We start from the raw sequence: 22761 nt of genomic DNA, 5'->3' as shown, positions 1-22761 counted from the left end.
GCATTTGAAACATAATTAAAATATGGGAAACCATAACCAATCATTTATAACTAAAACTCCCAAATCATAGGTAAAATCTAAAATCATACAACAATAAAATTATGAAATCCATTCATAAAAACCAGGAATTTAATTGGAACTAACAATGAGGGAAGAGAACATGCCTTAATTAACAAAGTAGATAGAGATAAACCACCAACAAGATCCCCAAATTAGTCCTCTAGTTGAAACCCTAGCTTTCTTGCCTTAAAGCTTTTGAGAGAATTATAGAGTGTTTATGAAGAGTTTCTTAGTGTTAATGAATAAAATAATAGGGTAAATAACCTCCAAAGAGAGTTAGAAGTTGTGGGACCTTATTAAGGTAAGTTAGGAAATGTCCAGAATACCCTCACTTTAGTTGCACAAAATCCCATCAACAAGGGTACGACTGACCCTCATGAGTCATACCCTTTGATACGAGTGGTACCCAACACTCATATCCTAAGCCTCAACCCTTGGACCCAATATTGTCCAGTGTATGACTCATCCTACCCAAGTCGTATTGACAACATACGATCCGTACCCTTCACCCGTATCCCTAGCAAGATAGAATCACAAAAAATTTGAACACTGACCACTATTCGAGTCCTGGGTATCACTCTTACCCTGGATTATGACTCTTGGTGAGTCTATCGTACTTAGATCTAACTTAAGTTACCAATTATAAGGTTAAGTAAAGGAACCAAATGATCTATATCCAACCATACGACTCATACCACCAAGTCGTACCTATTCCAGTGACTAAAATCCATCCCATCAATCAACACTGGTCAGCATACGACTTTACCATACTCTCCGTACCCCAACATACATATCATACCCATGAGTCATATTGGGTCTAGAGACCAAAATTCTAGAAAATTTTCTAAGGTACAGAAACCATCATGTTTCAGAAAGAATAGGTCTCTCCAGGAAACTGCTGGACTATACTGTTAGAACATAATCTCCCAGATCATTTTTGGGCAGAGGCAGTAAGTACAACATGTCACATCATCAACAGATAACTCATCAGACCCATCCTAAAGAACACGCCTTATGAGTTGCAGAAAAGGAAGAAACCAAATATCAGCTACTTTCATCCTTTTAGACGCAAATGCTTCATCCATAACAACGGTAAAAATAACTTGGGAAAATTCAATCCATTAAGTTATGAAGGTATTTTTCTTGGATACTCTTCCATAACAACGGTAAAAATAACTTGGGAAAATTCAATCCATTAAGTTATGAAGGTATTTTTCTTGGATACTCTCCCATTAGTTGCGCTTACAAGGCTTATAACAAAATAACATTAGGTGTTGAAGAATCTATGCACATTGTGTTTGATGAAACTAATCACCCTTCCATAAGCTTAAGTATTGATGAAGAACAGGTTAGTGATCCATATTCTGGAGACAATGCTAGCACAATTCCCAAGCCAACATAAGACGATTCGACACATCCCCTCCGGAGTTGACTTCTACAATGACAATAATCAAACCAAGTGTTCCAACTTCCAAGAGAATAGAAACATGATGCTAGTTATCCAAATGAACTCATCATCGAAAATCCACATAATAGGGTGTAGACAAGAGCATCATAAATAAAACAAGCATATGTTGCCTTTGTATCTCAAATCAAACTAAATAAGACCGATGCGGCACTCAAAGATAAATCCTGAGTCAAGACCATGAAGGAAGAGTTGGACCGATTCGAACAAAATTAAGTTCAGACTTTAGTCGAAAGATCCAAGAACTGCTCAGTAATTGGAACTAGATGGGTTTATAGAAAAAAATTAAATGAAAAAGTTAAGGTTATCAGAAACAAGGCCAGACTTATAGCTCAAGGCTATCTCAACAAGAAGGTATCAATTATGATGAAACCTTTGCTCCTGTAGCAAGGTTAGAATGGTATCAATTATGATGAAACCTTTGCTCCTGTAGCAAGGTTAGAATCATTCACATTTTATTATATTTTGTTGCTTTCTTGTTTTTAAATTATCAAAAACACCTATTGTCTCAAACAAGCTCCAAAAGCTTGGTACGAGAGATTGAGTACTTTCTTGCTAAATAATAATTTTCAAAGAGGTAAAATTGATACAACTCTATTCATACAAAATCTTGAATCAAACCTTCTCATTGTGCAAATTTACATTGATGATATTACTTTAGATAGTCCTAACATCTCTTTGTGTGAGAATTTTGCAAACATGATGAACAGAGAATTTGAAATGAGTCTCATGAGAGAGCTCATATTTTTATTCGAACTACAAATCAAGCAAACTCTCAAAGGTACTTTCATCAGTTAAGCTAAGTACACGAAGGAACTCATCAAAAATTTTGGCATGAAAAAAAAGGCTTATATGGAGCTCTGATGAGCCCATCCATGAGTCTTGATTCAGACTCATCTGGAAAAGATGTCGATGAAAAGATTTTTAGGGGAATGATTGGATCACTACTCTATTTGATCACCAGTAGACCAGATATTATATTCATCATATGTAAGTGTGCCAGGTTCCAGTCGACCCCTAAAGAGTCTCATCTGACTGCCATTAAAAGAATCATTCGATATCTCATTGGAAATCAAGACATCGAACTATGGTACCCCTGCTCCTGTTATTTTAATTTAATTGGATATTCAGACGCTGACTTTGCAGGGGATAAAAGTGATAAAAAAAACACTAGTGGAAAATGTCAAATTCTTGGTGATGCCCTAATTTTATGGCACAGCAAAAAGCAAACTTCAGTTGCTCTTCAACAACTGAAATTGAATACATAGATGTTGGAAGTTGTGGTCCTCAAATTTTATGGATTATGCACCAACTACTTGATTTTAATTTGTCTTTTGAATCTATTCCCATAATGTGTGATAACACAAGTGCTATTAGTTTGTCTAAATATACTGTGCATCATTCTAGGGCTAAATATATTGATATAAAGCATTATTTTATTCAAGATCTTATAGAAAATGATTTTTTTTTAACATTTGTTGACTCAAAAAAATCAATTGGTAGATATTTTTACGAAATCCTTGTTAGAAGAAAGATTTTGTTACCTTAGAAAAAGACTTGGTATTCTCAGTATTAATGACTTATGAGTTTTGTTTTTGGACATAAATCTTTTTACTTATTCCGATTTTCTCTTTGAACCTTTTAACCAAAAATTGGTTTTCAAAAAGGGAGTCATAATTATTTTTAACGCTTGTCACGCCAGCCCTGCCGCTTAGGCACCCCTTCACCTTCCCAACACACCTTATTCTGCTATTATTTTACTTTCATCAGTAATCTTTTTACTTTACATCTCTTCGTCTTCCCTTTCATTCACTTTCCCAATAGTCGCTTACTTCCCCCCTTTCTCTCTGTTCACTTACCATCTTCTCTTCCGCCTCTGTCACGAATTGAGGCTACCTCCTAGTCGCGACAATGGTGCTTATAATCACAAGTGACTACAAGATAAATCATGAGTTGATACCTGCTGTGAGCACTGAATGAAGTAACAAAATACACATGTGCGGAAATCAACTGTTATGCTATAAGGTTTTTAAGTACTGAAAACAAAACAACTGAATCTACAAGTCTGAAACATATGTGAAAATACTGAAATCTGACTGATAAGACTGACAAACTAACTGACTATCTGAAATGTCTGAAAGCCTCTAGCTGATAGGAAAAACCCCCAACTAACTCCAAATGACCAAGAAAAAGAAATATTGAAATGACTAAAAGAAACATAACAGGTCCTTAAAATATGAGGACTCACCATTGCTGCTGCTGCTGCTGCTGACTAGCTGGACTGCCTAAGCGCGGTCGAGAAACTGAGTGTCCGAACCTATGATATTAAACATCATAGTGCAAAAAAAAAGTATGCGATCAGTACTTTGAATGTACTGGTATATGAGATGCGGTTAGTCTGAATTGCATGAGTTTATGTACATGAAGTAAGACTGACTGAATAGCATGGGATTACCGAATATAAATACGTTACAACTGTAAAATCTGAGAATGCATCACCAAGCATATAACATAATTTTGAAATAGTCTGTAAACTGAAAAAATTTGATAACTAAATAGATGATAGACTGTATACTATGGTCAAGCAAACCTAAACTGAATTCTATACTGAATAGTAAACTAAGACTGTGGGAGCTAGCTATAACCGACAGGCTGATCCAACATGTAACCCCAGTTGGAAGGGTGCTGATACCTTGCAAAGGGTACAAGCAACTAACTGACGAAGAATTTTCCACAAGGTTGAGCTAATGTCCCAAAGGATAAGCGTGTCACGCTGAGACCCCTCAAAATCTACGGTGGCGCCGTGGGCCTGGAACTTAGGGACTACTACTAGTGCCTTATCTCTAACTGATGGGGGAAGACACCATCCCTGGGTTAAATCCTCAAAGTTAAGAGGCTAAAAATTAGACTAAGCCCCCAACACTTAGTTAAATTTTCAGGTTCTAAGCCTCTTATACATGCAATATGAGCTGAATTGAACTAGGAAAAAGTACGGGGTATTACAATATTTCCCCCTTGGGAACATTCATTCTCTAATGAGACTGATTAAGCTGAGAATACTAAGGAACTGAGATTACATACTGAACATGCATAACTGAAAACATGATTACATTACAGAGTCTGAAATATGATGCATCGCTGAACTGATTCATGAATGCCTGCAATGGCATGAAGATGATTATATCGCAGGATCTGAGAATGGAAAAGTAATAATCTAAGAAAAACTCTTACCTTAAGCTGAGTCTGAGTTTGTTAAGAAAATATGAGGGTACTTCTTACGCATATCTACTTCTTCTTCCCAAGTGGATTCCTCAACAGACTGATTCCGCCAAAGAACTTTGACCAAGGAAACTTCTTTGTTCCTCAGTCTAAGAATCTGATGATCATGAATCTCAACTGGAATTTCTTCATAAGAAAGGCTATCCTAAACATCTATAGCCTATAACAGAACTACTAATGCTGAATCACTAATACACTTCTTTAACAAAGACACATGGAACACTGGATGCACTGATGCCAAATCTGCAGTCAACTCAAGCTCATACGCTACCTTCCCATAACGACTTAAGATTCTGTAAGGGTCAATATATCAGTGACAAAGTTTTCCCTTCTTGTCAAATCTCTTCACTCTCTTCATGGGAGAGAATTTCAAATATATCAAATCCCCAACTTCAAACTCAAGATCTCTTTTCCTCATGTCTCCCTAATCAACTAAACTTTCTCCATCGCATCGAATACTAAATCTGGCCCTACCAAAGAAGCCTCACCTGCCTCAAACCAACCAATAAGGGATCTACATCTCCTTCCATAGAGAGCCTCAAACAGCGCCATCTGGATACTGGAGTGATAACTGTTGTTATAGGCAAACTCGATCAAGGGTAAGTGGTCATCCCAACTACCTTTAAAGTCAGTGTCATAATCCCTCAACATGTCCTCTAGGGTCTGAATGGTCATATCTGCCTGACCATCTGTCTGGGGATGAAAAACTGTACTGAGGTGAACTTGGGTTCCAAGACCCTTCTGAAAAGCCTTCTAAAAGTGAGAGGTAAACTGCGTACCTCTATCTAAAATGATGGACAACGGGACTCCATGCAATCTAACCAACTCCCTAAGGTAAAACTTGGCATAATTCTCCGCCAAGTAAGAAGTATGAACTGGTAAAAAATAGGCAAATTTGGTCATTCTGTCTATAATGACCCACATCGAATTATGCTGACGACGGGTACAAGGCAAACCCATCACAAAATCTATATTTACCATTTCCCACTTCCAAGTAGGAATGTTGAACTCCTGAAAAGTGCCACTAGGCCTCTGGTGCTCAACCTTACCCTATTGACAATTAGAGCACATAGCTACGAACTCTGAAATATCCCTCTTCATATTACTCCACCAATAAATTATCGCAAATCACGGTACATCTTAGTGGATCCTGGGTGAATAAAATAACGCACACCATACTCTTCTACAAGGATTCACTGTCTCAAACTATCGACACACGATACACATAGCCTACCCTGACATCGCTATGCACTATCTCCCCCTTGGAAGAAAACCTCTACATTCTAATCTCTATCAGACTCTTTCAACTTAACCAAACTGGAATCCTTGTCTTGCGTTTCTTTCACTTCGACAACCAAAGAAGATTCCAAACTATTTTGAACCCATACACTACCCTCAGCTGAATCCACCAACAAATACCTAATCTAGCAAGTTGATGAACCTCCTAAACTAACCTCTTCTTATCATTCTCAACATGAGAAATACTACCCATAAACAATTTACTAAGGGCATCTACCACTATATTGGCCTTGCCCGAATGATACAACACACTTATAGCATAATTTTTTAATAATTTTAACCACCTTATCTGACGAAGATTTAAATCTCCCTACGAAAACACATACTGCAAACTTTTATGATCCGTGAACACATCAATATGAACCCCATACAAATAGAGCATCCAAATTTTCAAGGCAAAACAACAACTGCTAACTCAAGATCATGGGTAGGATAATTCTTTTCATGGGGTTTAAGCTGTCTAGAGGCATAGGCTAGACTTTACCTCTCTGCATCAACACACAACCAAGACCAGCTCTGGAAGCATCACAGTAAACAACAAACCCATCTGAGCCTTCTAATAGAGTCAAGACTGGGGATGACGTGAGTCAAGTCTTCAACTCTTGAAAACTCTTCTCGCAAGAATCTGACCACTGAAACTTGACTTTCTTCTGTGTCAATTGAGTCATGGGGGATGCAATAGATGAAAACCCTTTAGTAAACCATCTGTAATAGCCAGCCAAAGCCAAAAAACTCCTGATATCTGACGGAGAGATGGGTCTGGGCCAATTTTTCACAACTTTGGTCTTCTAAGGGTCAATTCTAATGCCATCACCGAAAATAATATGGCCAAGAAAAACTACTGATCTTAGCTAAAACTCGTACTTACTAAATTTGGTGAATAACTAATAGGCTCAAAGAGTATACAATACTACTCTGAGAAGGTCTGTATGATCATTTTCACTACGGGTGTAGACAAGAATATCATCAATGAAAACTATGACGAACATGTCCAAGTACTGCTTGAACACTCTGTTCATCAAGTCCATAAAAGTTGCAGGTGCATTTATTAGTCTAAAAGACATCACTAAGAATTCAAAGTGACCATATCGGGTTCTAAAAGCTATTTTTGGAATGTCACATTCTCTGAATCTAAGCTGAAGATAGCCGAATCTGATATCTATCTTAGAGAAATAATTGGCACCCTGAAGTTGGTCAAACAAGTCATCAATTCTAGGGAGTGGATACTTATTCTTGATTATGACTTTGTTCAGCTGACGGTAATCGATGCACATTCTGAGAGAACTGTCTTTCTTACACACGAACAAGACTAGAGAGCCCCATAAGGAAACACTAGCCTGATGAAACCCTTATCTAAGAGATCTTTTAACTGTTCTTTCAACTCCATAAGCTCGACCGGAGCCATGCTATAAGGTGGTATAGAGATAGGCTGGGTATCTGGAAGGAGATCTATTCCAAAGTCAATTTCCCTCTCAGGAGAAACTCCGGGAAGATCTTCAGGAAACATATCTGAAAATTCACTCACTATTGGAACTAACTCAAGATTCGGAGTCTTAAAACTAGAGTCTTGACTCGAACAAGATGGTAAACACACTCCTTAGATATTATCTTTCCCGCTCTAAGATATAAAATAATTTAACTCCTAAGCACTGAAGTACTATCCCTCAATTCAATAACTGGCTCATTAGGAAACTGAAATTGAACGACCCTATTTCTACAGTCAACTAAAGCATAGCACGAGTGGAGTCAATCCTTACCGAGAATGACATCAAAATCAGTCATCTCTAACTCTACAAGATCTACTGAAGTGATTTTCTGGGATACCGTAATCAGGCAATTTCTGTACACATGTCTGGCTATGATAGACTTACCCACTGGGGTAGACACTGAGAAAGGTTCTACTAATGATTCTGGGCTGAAACCGAAATCAACAACTGTGTTATCTCTTTTCGGGTTTTATTTTAAAGAAATTGGTATTTGATTTTTTCAAAATATTCAAAATAATTTTGAAAAAAAATTAATAGAGTCGCCACTTGATTTTTTATCGAAAACATCAAGTAAAAAACTTTAAAGGGATTTCAAAGATTTAAAAAAAAGAAATAAAGCTTTGAAATAAGAGAAACTGAGTAAGAGTTCAGTTAACGCCCTAAGAAGGTTTTTACGGCACTTAGGAGCATCAATTTTAAAATGGTTCACCAAAAGACTTATTTTTTGACTAACTTAAAAAGGTGACTAACTTTACGAAAAGGTTGATTTTAAAATACTCAAATTATATATTTCACTTAAAATTGACATTTGTTCATTCAATGAGCAATAGTCTACTTAAATTAGAAAGGAAGCTACACCATATTCTACTTATTAATTTTAAGAAAACTATTCCGTCATATTTATGATTAAATTTTGGAAAGAAAAAAGTTACGAAATATTCTACTTTAGAAAATATTTTACTTAATTCGTAATTATTTTCTAAGAAAGGATATTAAATACCTTACTTGAATTAAAAAGATAACCTATCTAAACTAGGTGACACATTTGATTTTAAAGAGAAAATAAGTTGATTTTAATGGGAAAAGAAGATCATACAATTATTTACCATCATTTATTATCATAACGATGATCATTTTGTTATGGCTAACACTTTTGAAAAATATAAAGAAAGTATAATATTAAAACATTTTATTAATTGTAGAAAGAATTTACGAAAAAAAAAAACAACTTTTCGTGTTTGAAGAGAATTATATATTCTTTTTTTTACCCAAGTAGATTATATAATAAACGAGAGATTCGAGATAAATGTAATGGCAACAACATGGGTAGTCACTAGGTTAACTAAGTAAAAAATAATATTAATACAAGTAGACATGCATAGATTGTAAATTACAAGCAAAAAGGAGATTGAAACTTAGAGTTGGGCCTCTTTTATTGGCCCATGAGTGAGCTGTCAGTCTTTGGGCCTCCCATTTTATGGACTGTAGGTCCACTTTTTTCTGCATGTATATCAGCTGTATATTACAGCCATTTCCCCCCGTTTTTGTGTATATCCAGTGTATATATGACTCAATTTAGGTCATATATGCACGACATTATTCCTCCATCATCATCATCGGCTCCCTTTTCTTATTTTTAACGTGTATAACCCATATACCGGCCTCCATAATGTGTATATCACTGTATACTGGTGCACTAAAAGTCCTTTTAGGATTTCGTCTTGAGACTCGATGTCGGATTCGACTCGACAAGGATGCAAGGAAAGAGTCCAAAAGGAGTCGAACGAGGGCATTCATGCATAAAAAAATGCGATAAGAATTAGTATCCATACAAGTATACAACAAGACTTAACCGAAAGAAGGGAAACCAAACTAATGCATTTTTGTTCACCATGAGACATAATTTCAGAATATGCAATTACGACGCAAATTACGACCTTTGTTCATATCCTTTTAATATACTTTACATCAAAGGGATACATTTTAGCATATTTGATCAAAGAGAGATATTTTAGTAAGAATATGTCATAATGAAATGATGAAAGAGTATGGCAAAATACGGTTCATCATTTTGAGGAACAAGTATCCAACAAAATGATTGTTCCTACGTGCATATATATGCCAAAGATACAAAATTTCTAAACCTAACACTTAAAATAAACAAGAGGTATTACCATCAAACTGCATGAACCAAAGAAAAGGCACATGATGCAAGCCCAAAAGAAAACAAATAAAATAACACAAGTAAATAGAAAAATAAGACCCCAACACTTTTCCAGCATGCATATATACCAAAAGACACCGTATTTCTAAAAGGAAACTGATATGAACAAACTAGCATATTATTAAAACGCACAAATCAAGAAAGCCAAATACAATTTCAATATATTAATCTAATTGAACAGAGTGAGGGGAAAAAAAGGTTGCAAGACATGTATTTCCCGCAGGATTCAAGGCTTAGAGCGTATAACAGGATATCACATAACCACTGTAGAAACGACAAACTATCATCAGTTATAATTCTCCATTCATGTTTCGTTTATTAATTCTATTCATGTCCAAACTTCCCTGGATGTGATAAAAAGATTTCGCCCTATCCAGCGAGCAACCAAATATAGTAGTACAACGACTTGGATGCCATCAGCAAGAGAGTACAAAATCAAAACACTACCACGTACAATCACTCCACTGCCTCTTACTAAAGAAGGAAAAGGGGTAAAAGAACGGACATAGAAAGCTAGATTGCCTACAAATCTGCTTTGACACAAAAGGCGGGAAAAGATAAAGCACACAAGAAAGAAAATGACATTATTACGAGCATGACCTAATGGTGAACCACACTTCCTAATTCAAAGCAACCCACATACCAACATACTGTCGAAAGTTCGAAATTTTCTAACAATTCACACATAATCGAGCAAACTCTCAATTTTGACCGATTATATCATCATTACCACACAACAATACAACCAGACCAATCCATGCTCATGATTATTTGCAAGATTCCATATTTATGACATTCAAATGCGAGGAAAGGAATGTAACAGAGACAAACGTTCACCTGTTTTTGAGCAGCGACACCGGGACGACGAGCTTGTAATCGAATGAAATTCCACCACCTCGAGTTGATTCTAACCAACAGAATTTGAATGAGAACGTCGAATTCTGATATTTCGACGGTCTTCGAGAGTTTTTGTATCGTGAGGTTAAAGGCAAGCCCCGTCAGAACCCCAATTTTTCTCCAAAAATCCTTCTCCTCTCCCTTTGTCCCTTGCTATCTATTTATAGGGGAAGCTAGCGTTTAGATTGGAGGACTTCAAATTCAAAATTTCCAATGTGGTTCCTAAAAGGCTTTGATATCCATAGTGAGACAAAGGCCGTACTCAAGAATCAGTAAAAGGATGGAGAAAGAGCCGTTTGGCTTTGTTGGTCAAAGAAACAATTAAGTTTTTGCCCAAATTAGTGGATCCCAAGCTCAAAAGGATGAAAGCTTTCTGAACTTTGGCCGATTTGAGATTTTGCTATTTATTTGTTGAACGCCGTTTTGGTTCTGTGAACGTTATTGTTGGACGGGTTTTTGCCGTTGTTTTTGTTATTTTTTCGTTTGTACTTCGGATTTACAAAATTTGTATATGCAGAACAACAATCTCAGGTAGTTCAAGTTTATAAATAAGAACACAATGAAAAATACCCTCAACACAAGATTAAAATGACCTTTCCAAGAGTTCTATTTATTTTTCAGAAAAATAGATGAAACAGAAAATAGTTAAGTCGTTCGAATTCACGGAGTTTCCTTAAGAAAATAATCCCCTCACTGTACCCGAGGTTGTGGAATTTTTTCTTCCAGGATAAAATGGCTAAACAGACCAACTGTAGCGGTACCTCAAACGGTTGGAATATCTTAGAACGCACATAACGTTTCTATTGATCACACAAAGTAATTTGGAAGACAAGAAGTATTTTTTACTCTGAAATTTTTTGTACCAAAACCTGTAGAAGAAAGAAGGTTTTTATGGCCATAATATGCCTCTTCTTAAAAGAGGCAATGATTCACTTCAAAGGTTGCACCTTTTCTGTAAATTCGTGTCTGTTCACTAAGGAGTGTGTTTGTTCCGAAACAGTCATGTCATTTCATGCGAATCAGTGTATTTGTTTCGAAACAGTCATGTCTCAGAAGGGTTGCATCCTACTGTTTCACTGTTACTGCATGCTGCATGTATATAAATGGAATCAGTTCGAAACATTTCTTGTTTAAACCATTGCATCTGTTACTGTTTCACTGTTACTGCATGCTGCATGTATATAAATGGAGTTCCAAAACTCTGCAGTAAAAATTTACTGCATTATCCGAAGCCGAATTCGAAGTCGAGCGACGATGACGACGGCGCGAGACATCTCTTATTCCTTGCCTGACTTATCTATGTGGGAGTGTGTTTCACAATATAAACACTTTAAAGCTTCTTTCTCCCACCAATGTGGGAGAATTTAGTAAGCTTTCCTATTTTTGAGTACACTTTCCATATTAGTGTGATCTCAATTTTTCTCTTCCACTTGGTTTTTCTCCATTTTTCATTCACACTTCTCATTTACTATGAACCCAACAATTCCCCACATGAATGGGGAATGACTATTTTTCGTAAAAGTTTTACGGACAAGTATGTGATCATCAAGCAAAGATTGATTGCATCTGTATAAGTGGGTTTTCCTTTGAACTTTCCGTAGTGAACATGCATCGGATGCACTCGGTCAATCGGTAGATTTAATATCTTTGAACCGTCATGCTTTAATATACACCTAGACAATACATGTCACACAACCAACCTTTTAACGTTTATGGTTCTCATGGTTTTGTTCTTTTCAGCTATGAACACGTCCCGGTTTCATGAGAGCTTAGAGAATAGGCCTTTACTAACATTCTCTTTGAAGCGGCTTCCACTTTGCCCTCACATAGGTGATTTCTAAACGTTCAATCCTGTAGATTAAATTGTTTAGTCAAATCTGCCAAATTTAGACAATCATTAAAAGACTTTTCACCTTAAGTCTTATCCTAGTTTACTATACATTGTCTACATCATGAGAATAAGTTGGGTAATTGACAATGTTGAACCTGTCAGACACAACTTTGTTTGATATCCTTGAACCTAGCTCTTGGGATCTCCAGTCTTTTAGGTAGAGTTACCGCTATACTGAATCGTCCTAAGTCTTAAACCCATTCCCTTGGATGTTCTTTCCAATCCTTCTCTAGATAGGACTTTTGTAAGTGGATCCGACACATTATTCTTTGACTTTACATAGTCAATAGTGATAATTCCACTAGAGAGAAGTTCCTTAACGGTTATGTCTCCGTCATATGTGACGAGATTTACCGTTGTACATCATGCTCCCTGCCCTACCTATTGCCGCTTGGCTATTCCAGTGTATACATACTGGTGCCACTGGCTTGGGCCAATACGGAATATCTTCCAAGAAATTTTGGAGCCATTCTGCTTCTTTACCGGCTTTATCTAATGCGATAAATTCAGATTCCATTGTAGAGCGAGTGATACAAGTCTGTTTGGATGATTTCCAAGAAACTGCTCCTCCACCGATAGTAAATACATATCTACTTGTGGATTTTACTTCGTTCGATCCGATGATCCAATTTGCATCACTATATCCTTCAAGTACCGCAGGATATTTATTATAATGCAAAGAATAGTTTTGAGTGTATTTAAGATACCCCAAAACTCTTTTCATTGCCATCCAATGAGTTTTGTTGGGATTACTCATGTACCGACTCAATTTACTAATTGCACATGCTATGTCTGGTCGTGTACAGTTCATTATATACATTAAACATCCCAATACTCTTGCGTACTCCAATTGTGAGTAACTTTCACCTTCATTCTTTCGAAGTGCAAAGTTCACATCCAATGGAGTCTTGGCAATACCGAATTCCATATACTTGGACTTGTCAAGTACTTTTTCGATATAATGAGACTGCGACAATGCTAACCCTTGTGGAGTTCGATGGATTCTTATATCTAAGATCACATCTGCAACTCCAAGGTCTTTCATATCAAACTTTCTCTCGAGCATTCGTTTGGTTGCATTTATGTCAGAAATATCTCTGATCAACATATCATCCACATATAAACAAACCATGACTTGGTGATTCGGAGTGTCTTTAATGTAAACACATTTATCACATTCATTTATCTTGAACCCATTTGCCAACATGGTTTGGTCAAACTTCGCATTCCATTGTTTAGGTGCTTTCTTTAGTCCATACAACGACTTAATAAGTCTACACACCTTATTTTCCTTTCCTGGAACCACAAAACCCTCAAGTTGTTCCATGTATATTTGTTCCTCCAATTCTCCATTTACGAAAGCGGTTTTCACATCCATTTGATGGATTTGAAGATCATATACAGCCGCTAAGGCAATTGACATTCGAATCGATGTTATCCTTGTTACTGGCGAGTATGTATCAAAGTAATCAAGGCCTTCTTTTTGTTTGAAGCCTTTTACTGCAAGTCTTGCCTTGTATTTGTCAATAGTGTCATCCGCTTTCATTTTTCTTTTGAAGACCCATTTAAAACCTAAAGGTTTATTTCTGAGAGGAAGATCAACCAATTTTCATGTATGGTTGCGTAAGATTGAATCAATCTCACTATTGACTGCCTCTTTCCAAAAGGATGAATCCGAAGATGCCATCGCTTCCTTAAATGTTTGAGGCTCATTTTCTAAGAGAAATGTTATAAAATCCGATCCAAATGATGTAGACGTTCTTTGACATGTACTACGTCTTGGATTTTCTTCATTATGTTCATTCTCAATTGGTTAATTACGAGGTCGTTTAGACCCCCCACTAGACTGTTCATGTCTATTTTATACGGATAAATATTTTCAAAGAATTCAGCATTGTCTGATTCGATTATCGTATTTTCATTAATATCCGGATGTTCGGATTTATGAACCAAAAATCAACATACCTTACTGCTTTTAACATATCCTATGAACACATAGTCCACCGTCTTAGGTCCTATCTTAACCCTTTTAGGCATAGAAACTTGGACCTTTGCTAGACACCCCCATACTTTGAAATATTTCAAGTTGGGTTTTCTTCCTTTCCACTTTTCATAAGGAATTGATTGTGTCTTACTATGGAGAACTCTATTGAGTATACGGTTGGCCGTAAGGATAGCCTCTCCTTACAAGTTTTGCGGTAAATTGGAACTTATAAGCAAGGCATTCATTATTTCTTTCAAAGTTCAGTTTTTCCTTTTCTTAATTCCATTAGATTGAGGTGAATATGGGGCCGTAGTTTGATGGATTATTCCATTCTGTACACATATTTGCGCAAAGGGAGATTCATATTCTCCGCTCCTATCACTTCTAATCATTTTGATCTTTTTATCTAACTGATTTTCAACGTCAGTTTTATATTGCCTAAACGCATCTATTACTTCATCCTTACTATTTAGCAAGTAGACATAACAATATCTGTGCAATTGTCAATAAAAGTTATGAAATACTTTTTTCCAGCACGTGATGGTGTTGACTTCATATCACAAATGTCAGTGTGTATTAAGTCTAAGGGATTGAAATTCCTTTCAACGGACTTATAAGGATTCTTTGCATACTTTGATTCCACACACGTTTGACACTTTGATTTATTGCACTCAAAGTTTGGCAAAACTTCGGAGTTAATCAATTTTCGTAACATTTTGTAATTAACATGGCCTAAATTTTCATGCCATAAATCATAAGACTCAAGCAAATAAGAAGAATTCGAACTTCTATTTATTTCAACAGGCATTACATTCATCTTATAAAGGCCTTCGGTCAGATAGCCTTTTCCTACATACATTTCTTCTTTGCATATTACAATTTTTCCAGAACGGTTACACATTTGAATCCGTTCTTGTCTAGAAGTGAAACAAAAATTAAATTTCTATGTAACTCCGAAATATACAAGACATTGTTAAGTGTCAAGACCTTTTCGGAAGTCATCTTTAACAAATTTTTCCTGTTCCTTCTACCTTAGCCGTAGCGAAGTTAGCCATGTAGATCATTCCTTCTACTTGAGCTGGAATGAATGATGAAAACAACTCCTTGTTGGCACATACATGGCGGGTGGCACCAGAATCCATCCACCATTTGCAAGGATTCCCCGTCAAATTGCATTCTGAGAACATAGCACATAGATCATCGTATTTTTGGTTGGATTCAATCATATTTGCTTGATCCTTCTTCTTGCCTATCTTTGGGGCACGACAATCTGTGGACTTGTGGGCAATCTTACCATAGTTGAAGCATTTTCTCTTGAAATTTTTCTTGGGTTGATTGCTTTCTTGTTCAGGTTTCTTTCTTTTCTTGGAATTGTTTTGGTCATCTTCTACAATATGTTCTCCATTAATTGTAGAATTCCTCTTTGACCTTCTTTTGGCAGCTTTATTATCCTCTTCAATACGAAGTCGGACAATAAGATCTTTAACAATCATCTCCTTGCATTTATTCTTTAAGTAGTTTTTGAAGTCTTTCCACAAAGGTGGTAGCTTCTCAACTATCCCTGCTACTTGGAAAGCATCATTCACAATTAAACCTACAAAACAGTTTATGTGAGTATTAAGAATATTTTTAATTTGTTCAACTAATTTTAATTTGTTCAACTAAGGTATTTTTTAAAGATATACCTTCTACTAGGAAATCATGTATGATGACTTGCAACTTCTGTATTTGAGAGACAACAGATTTGCTATCTATCATTTTGAAGTTCAAGAACCGTGCAACAAGGAATTTCTTAATTCCATCATCCTCCGTCTTATATTTTCGTTCAAGTGCCCCCCACAGCTCCTTTGATGTCTTAGTTCCACTATAAACATTTTTGAGGTCGTCGTGGAGACCACTCAGAATATAATTTCTGCAAAGAAAGTCCGAATGTTTCCAAGCTTCTACAATAACGAAACGGTCTTTGTCCGAGGTTTCCTCAGGCACCTCAGGAGCGTCTTTGCTAGTGAACAGTTACAGACATAAAGTGGTGAGGTAAAAGAACATCTTTTGCTGTCACCGCTTGAAGTCAATGCCCAAAAATTTTTTTGGCTTCTCCGTCGGTGCCATTGTTGGCGGAGCATTTGTGCGACTTGATGTGGCAATATTAGTTGCCCCCACAAATATTGTCGCATCCATCATTTGACTTTCGTTAATCATCTTTCCTGTCAACACAAGACAGAAAAATTTAGTATTTTCAGAATACTACTTATAAAGTTAAATAACTTTTCAACTTTTCTTCTTGTTTCTAATTAACGCTGAAGTTTTTATAACTTCAAATCATCAACCGAGTGAACTTTAACTTGTGATGAAGATTTTATATCTTCTAATCACTAGTTAAATTCAAGCGGAGTAGAAATCTTAAAGCTTTAATCTCCAAAAACAAGTTATACAGATTCTGTAAAATTATTTATTTCCTTAAGATTGTTATTTTTTGATTTGTACTTTGGGTACACAGAATCTATATATGCAGAATAACAATCTCAAGTAGTTCAAGTTTATAAACAAGAACACAATGAAAAATACCCTCAACACAAGATCAAAATGACCTTTCCAAGAGGTGTATTTTATTTTTCTACAACATAGATGAAACAAAAAATAGTCAAGTCATCCGAATTCATGGAGTTTCCTTAAGGAAATAATCACCCTCACTGTACCCGAGGTTGTGAAATTTTTCCTCCCAGGATAAAATTGCTAAACAGACCAACTGTGTCGGTACCTCAAACGGTTGGAATATCTTCGAACGCACAGAACATTTTGATTGACCACACAGAGTAATTTGGAAGACAAGAAGTATTTTTTATTCTGAAATTTTTCGTACCAAAACCTGTAGAAGAAAGCAAGTTTTTATGGCCATAACATGCTTCTTCTGAAAAGAGGTAATGATTCACTTCAAAAGTTGCACCTTTTGCTGTAAATTCATGTCTGTTCATCAAGGAGTGAGTTTGTTCCAAAATAGTCATGTCATTTTATACGAATCAGTGTGTTTGTTCTGAAATAGTCATGTCAGTTCATGAAATATTGTGTCATTTTCAGAAGAGTTGCATTCTTCTGAAACTAAATATCAGTTTGAAACATTTCTTGTTCAAACCATTGCATCTGTTACTTTCACTGTTACTGCATACTGCATGTATATAAATGGAGTTCTGAAACTCTGCAGTAAAAATTTACTGCGTTATCCGAAGCCGAAGCCGAGCCGAGCGAGCAACGACGACGACGGCGCAAGCCATCTCTTATTCCTTGCCTCACTTATCCATGTGGGAGTGTGTTTCACAATATAAACACTTTAAAGCTTCTTCCTCCCACCAATGTGGGAGAATTTAGTAAGCTTTCCTATTTTTGAGTACACTTTTTATTTTGGTATGATCTCAATTTTTCTCTTCCACTTATTTTTTCTCCATTTTTCATTCACACTTCTCATTTAATATGAACCTAACAGTTTTTTTACTATAGCGTTAAAGTTGTTTAATGAAAAAAGAAAGGCACACATGGGCCGGGTCAGCCATTTGGGCTGTTGGGTTGAGTGGTTTGGTGTTGGGCCGATGAAGGGTATGGTAATGGGCTGCTGTTAGGTTGGTTGTTGTTGGTCCTAAGTAGGTCAATTGGGCTGTTGTTTGTTGATGTTATAATATTGTTGTTTTTGGATATTTTTAATTTAGCCGATTAATTTAAAATTTAGCCAAATTAAGAAATTAATCTGTCAATTGTGTCACAATTATAATCTAATTAATTTTAATTATTTGTCAAATTTAATTAATTGACTAGTTTGAATCAAACTTCGAAATAAATCTACAATTAGTTTAATCCCAAGTTTCTTGATTTAATAAGATCAAATAAATATTTTATTTTTATCTTATTTTATGTTCAAATTAAATCATTTTGAGGCTAAATTATATTTGAATCAAAATTTTAACCATTTGAATCAATTTTTGGGATAACCATTGATTGAAATTCTATTTTTCATCAAATAGTTATTTAAATAACAAAATTATATAATTTTGTATAAGCGAATAAGAAATATATAATCGTTACTAAAAATGACAAAATCACCCAGATAAATACTTTAAACAACTTTTATTTAAATAAAATAAATATTGTAATTTTATTTAAAATCGTAGAAACTCGGATTCAAACTTAGTCGGGGAGGACAAAAATTAGGTGTCAACAACAGCTATATAGGGGGTTACAAAAAAAAGTGAGGCTTCGGGGTCTAGTAAAACATACACATGAAGGTGAAATACCTGTAACATACCCGTAATCATATCAGGAGAATAGTCCTAATCTTGTCGGGACTGAAGTACATATAACTTGTTCTGGCACTGTCCACCAGTGGCACTGGATATGGCACCCTGCTGAGTTGGACGACCTCTTAGTGCTGCTAGAGAATTATTCTGACCCTGTTGGCGATTATTCTTACTTTTCCACATACCCGTCGGACACTCCATGATTTTATGGTCTGGCCTGCCATACCCAAAGCACACATCACTACCATCCTTTCATTCCCTTGGATGATTCTTACCACATCTCTAACAAAGTGGGTTAGTACGACTACTATTCACACTAACCTATGGCATAGAGCCTGGCGCTTTATCCCGACTGTCATTCCTGAACTTTGGCACTGGCGCACTAGCTGAAGACGGAACTGGGGCTAAGAAGTTCTGACAAAACTAAGAATGGTTACCACCCTCTGACCTCGGCTGAGAAAAGTTAAAGCTACCTGTCCTCGCCTTCTTATTCTCTCTCTTTCTCCTTAAGCTTCTGTTCCTCAATCTGTTGAGCATGGACCATAAGCCTAGATATGTCCATCTCCTTAATCAACATTGTGGTCTTACACTTCTTGACCACACTATCAGCTACACCAGAAATAAACTTACTCACTCTAGACCTGTTAACATCCACCATCGAAGGAGCATACCTCACCAACTGAGTAAACTTAAGCGAGTAATACTTCACACTCATATTACCCTATTTTAATTTGATGAACTCCAGCACCTTAGCTTTCTTAGTTCTAAAGGAAAGAACATTTCTAAAAAGCTATAGCAAACTTCTCCCACTCTACAGACCCTGCATCTGCGCCCCTATCCTCCTTTCACTGCTTATACCAGGTGTGAGCTACATCCTGCAACTTCTAAGTAGCCAACTCTACACTCTCACTTGAGGTGACACCCATGATATTAGTCACCTTCTGAACCATATCAAGGAACTCCTGCGGATCCTCATCAGACTTGGATCCTAAAAACTGAAGAGGGTTCATTCGGGTGAAGTCCTGAATCCTAGCTACAACTATATTAGCCACTGGATTAGCAGGGATAGCAGCCTGCTGATTGTTTTAAGCTGATACTAAGTGAGCTAAAGTAGTGAAGGCAGCTCTAAACTCGATGTGAAAGATATAATTATTTAGGGGATTTTCCTGAACAGGCGAAGGTATGAGATAATTTTCGTTTCTTCTTCCGTTGTTCTTTCTAGGAGATATTTTCTATAAATGGATTGAAGAATGATATAGAAAGAGATTTTAACTAGAGCTCATGCTCTTTCGCATGACATGAACACTAAAAGCAGGGAAACTTTTCCTAAAATATCTCGTAGACTCTTATCCATAAGTGTGGCGCGCTTCACACCCATGCACAAGACTCTACTCAACATGGCTTTCAGACTCCCTAGGACACTGTAAAACCAGGCTTTGATACCAAGTTTTGTCATAACCCGAGGCTATCCCCTCGTCGTGACAACGGTACTTACGGTCATAAGTGACCACAAGCTAACCCATGAGCTGGTACCTACTGTGAGCACTGAATAAAGAAACAAAATGCATGTGCAAAAATCAGTTGTTACGCCATAGTGTTTTTAAGTACTGAAAACAGTACAACTGAATCTACAAGTCTGAAACATATGTGAAAATACTAAAATTTAACTGATAAGACTGACAAACTAACTGACTTTCTGAAATTTCTGAAAGCCTCTAACTGACTGACTGTGAAGCTGATGGGATAACCCCCTAACTAACTCCAAATGACTAAGAAAAGGAAATACTAAAGTGACTGAAAGAAACATAACAAGTCCTCAAAATCTGAGGACTCACCACTGTTGTTGCTACTGACTAGTTGGACTATCTAAGCGTGGTCGGGGAAATGAGTGTCCGAATCTATGATATTTAACATAATAGTGCGAAGAAAATTATGCGATCAGTACTTTGAATGTACTGGTATATGAGATGAGGTTAGGCTAAAATACATGAGTTTATGTGCATGAAGTAAAGACTGACTGAATAGCATGAGATTACTGAATGTAAATATGTAACAGCTGTAAAATCTAAGAATGCATGACCAAGTATATTACATGATTTTGAAATAGTATAACAACAACAACAAACCCAGTGTATTCCCACATAGTGAGTTCTGGGGAGAGTAAGATGTACGCAGTCCATACCTCTACCTCTAAAGAAGTAGAAAGACTGTTTTCGATAGACCCCGGCTCGAGACACGGAATACTACACAAATACATAGTAAAGTATGAAACAAGATGGCATAACATAAATACGAAACCCACAAGTAATAGAAAACAGAGAAAAGTAAACAGATTCGTAATAAAGCATGAAACAAGGTATCATAACAAGAATAATACCCCCACCAAGTAATTCCCTACATTAGCAACCCAAACTAACCCTAGCCTTCTGCCCTAATTCACGTCCTCCAGATCTTCCTATCTAGGGTCATGTCCTCAGTGAGCTGTAACTGCTCTATGTCTCTCCTAATTACCTCTTCCCAGTACTTCTTCGGCCTACCCCTACCTCGCCTAAAACCATCCAAAGCTAGCGTCTCACACCTACGAACCAGGGCATCCATGCCCCTCCTCATTAGGTGTACGAACCATCTCAATCGAAATTCCCGCATCTTGTTCTCTACTGGAGTCACACCAACCTTCTCCCTGATAGTCTCATTCTGAACTCTATCCCACTAGTCAGCCCACACATCCAACGCAACATCCGCATTTCCGCCACCTTCATTTTTAGAATGTGGGAGTTCTTAACTGGCCAACACTCCGCTCCATACAACATGGCCGGACGGACTGCCACCCTGTAGAATTTGCCTTTAAGCTTGGGCGGCACCTTCTTATCACACAATACCCCCGAAGCGAGCTTCTACTTCATCCATCCTACCCTAATACGGTGTGAGACATTCACATCAATCTTACCGTTACCCTGAATCACGGACCCGATATACTTAAAACTATCCCTCTTACATACCATCTGTGATTCCAACTTCACTACTACTTCATTCTCCAGCCTCACGTCATTAAACTTGCATTCCAAATACTCTGTCTTGGTCCTACTCAACCTGAACCCTTTAAACTCAAGAGTTTGTCTCCACACCTCTAATTTATCATTCACAACCCCCCTCCTCCCACGTCTCATCAATCAAAACTACATTATCTGCAAAAAGCATATACCAAGGCACCTCTTCTTGAATATGCCACGTCAACACATCCATCACCAAAGCAAATAAAAAGGGACTAAGAGTAGATCCCTGATGCAATCCTGTCAAGACAGTGAAATGCTCTGAATCTTCTCCCACCGTCCTCACCTGAGTTTTAGCTCCATCATACATGTCCTTAATTGCTCTGATATATGCCATCGGGACTCCACTCACCTCCAAGCATCTCCAAAGCACCTCCCTGGGGACTTTGTCATATGCCTTCTCCAAGTCAATAAACACCATATGCAGGTCCTTCTTTCTTTTCCAATACTGTTCCACCATCCTCCGTACCAGGTGAATTGCCTCCTTCGTCAAGCGGCCAGGCATAAATCCAAATTGGTTCTCCGAAATAGACACTATCCGTCTCAGCCTCACCTCGACCACTCTCTCCCAAATCTTCATAGAGTGACTCAATAACTTAATACCTCTATAGTTATTGCAACTATGAATGTCACCCTTGTTCTTATAAAGAGGGATCATAGTACTCCACCTCCAAGCCTCGAGCATTTTTGCCATCTTGAAAATTTTGTTAAACAATCCAGTCAACTACCTTAAACCAGTCTCTCCAGAAAACCTCTAAAAATCCACCGGTATCTTATCAGGCCCCGTCGCCCTACCCCTTCGCATCCTGTGAACAACCTCTCTAACCTTCTCTACCTTACAA

This window comes from Capsicum annuum, chromosome 5 (genome assembly GCF_002878395.1).
Source record: "Capsicum annuum cultivar UCD-10X-F1 chromosome 5, UCD10Xv1.1, whole genome shotgun sequence".
Classification (NCBI taxonomy): domain Eukaryota; kingdom Viridiplantae; phylum Streptophyta; class Magnoliopsida; order Solanales; family Solanaceae; genus Capsicum; species Capsicum annuum.
The sequence above is the reverse complement of the archived record's forward strand: the minus strand, read 5'-3'. Positions refer to the sequence as shown.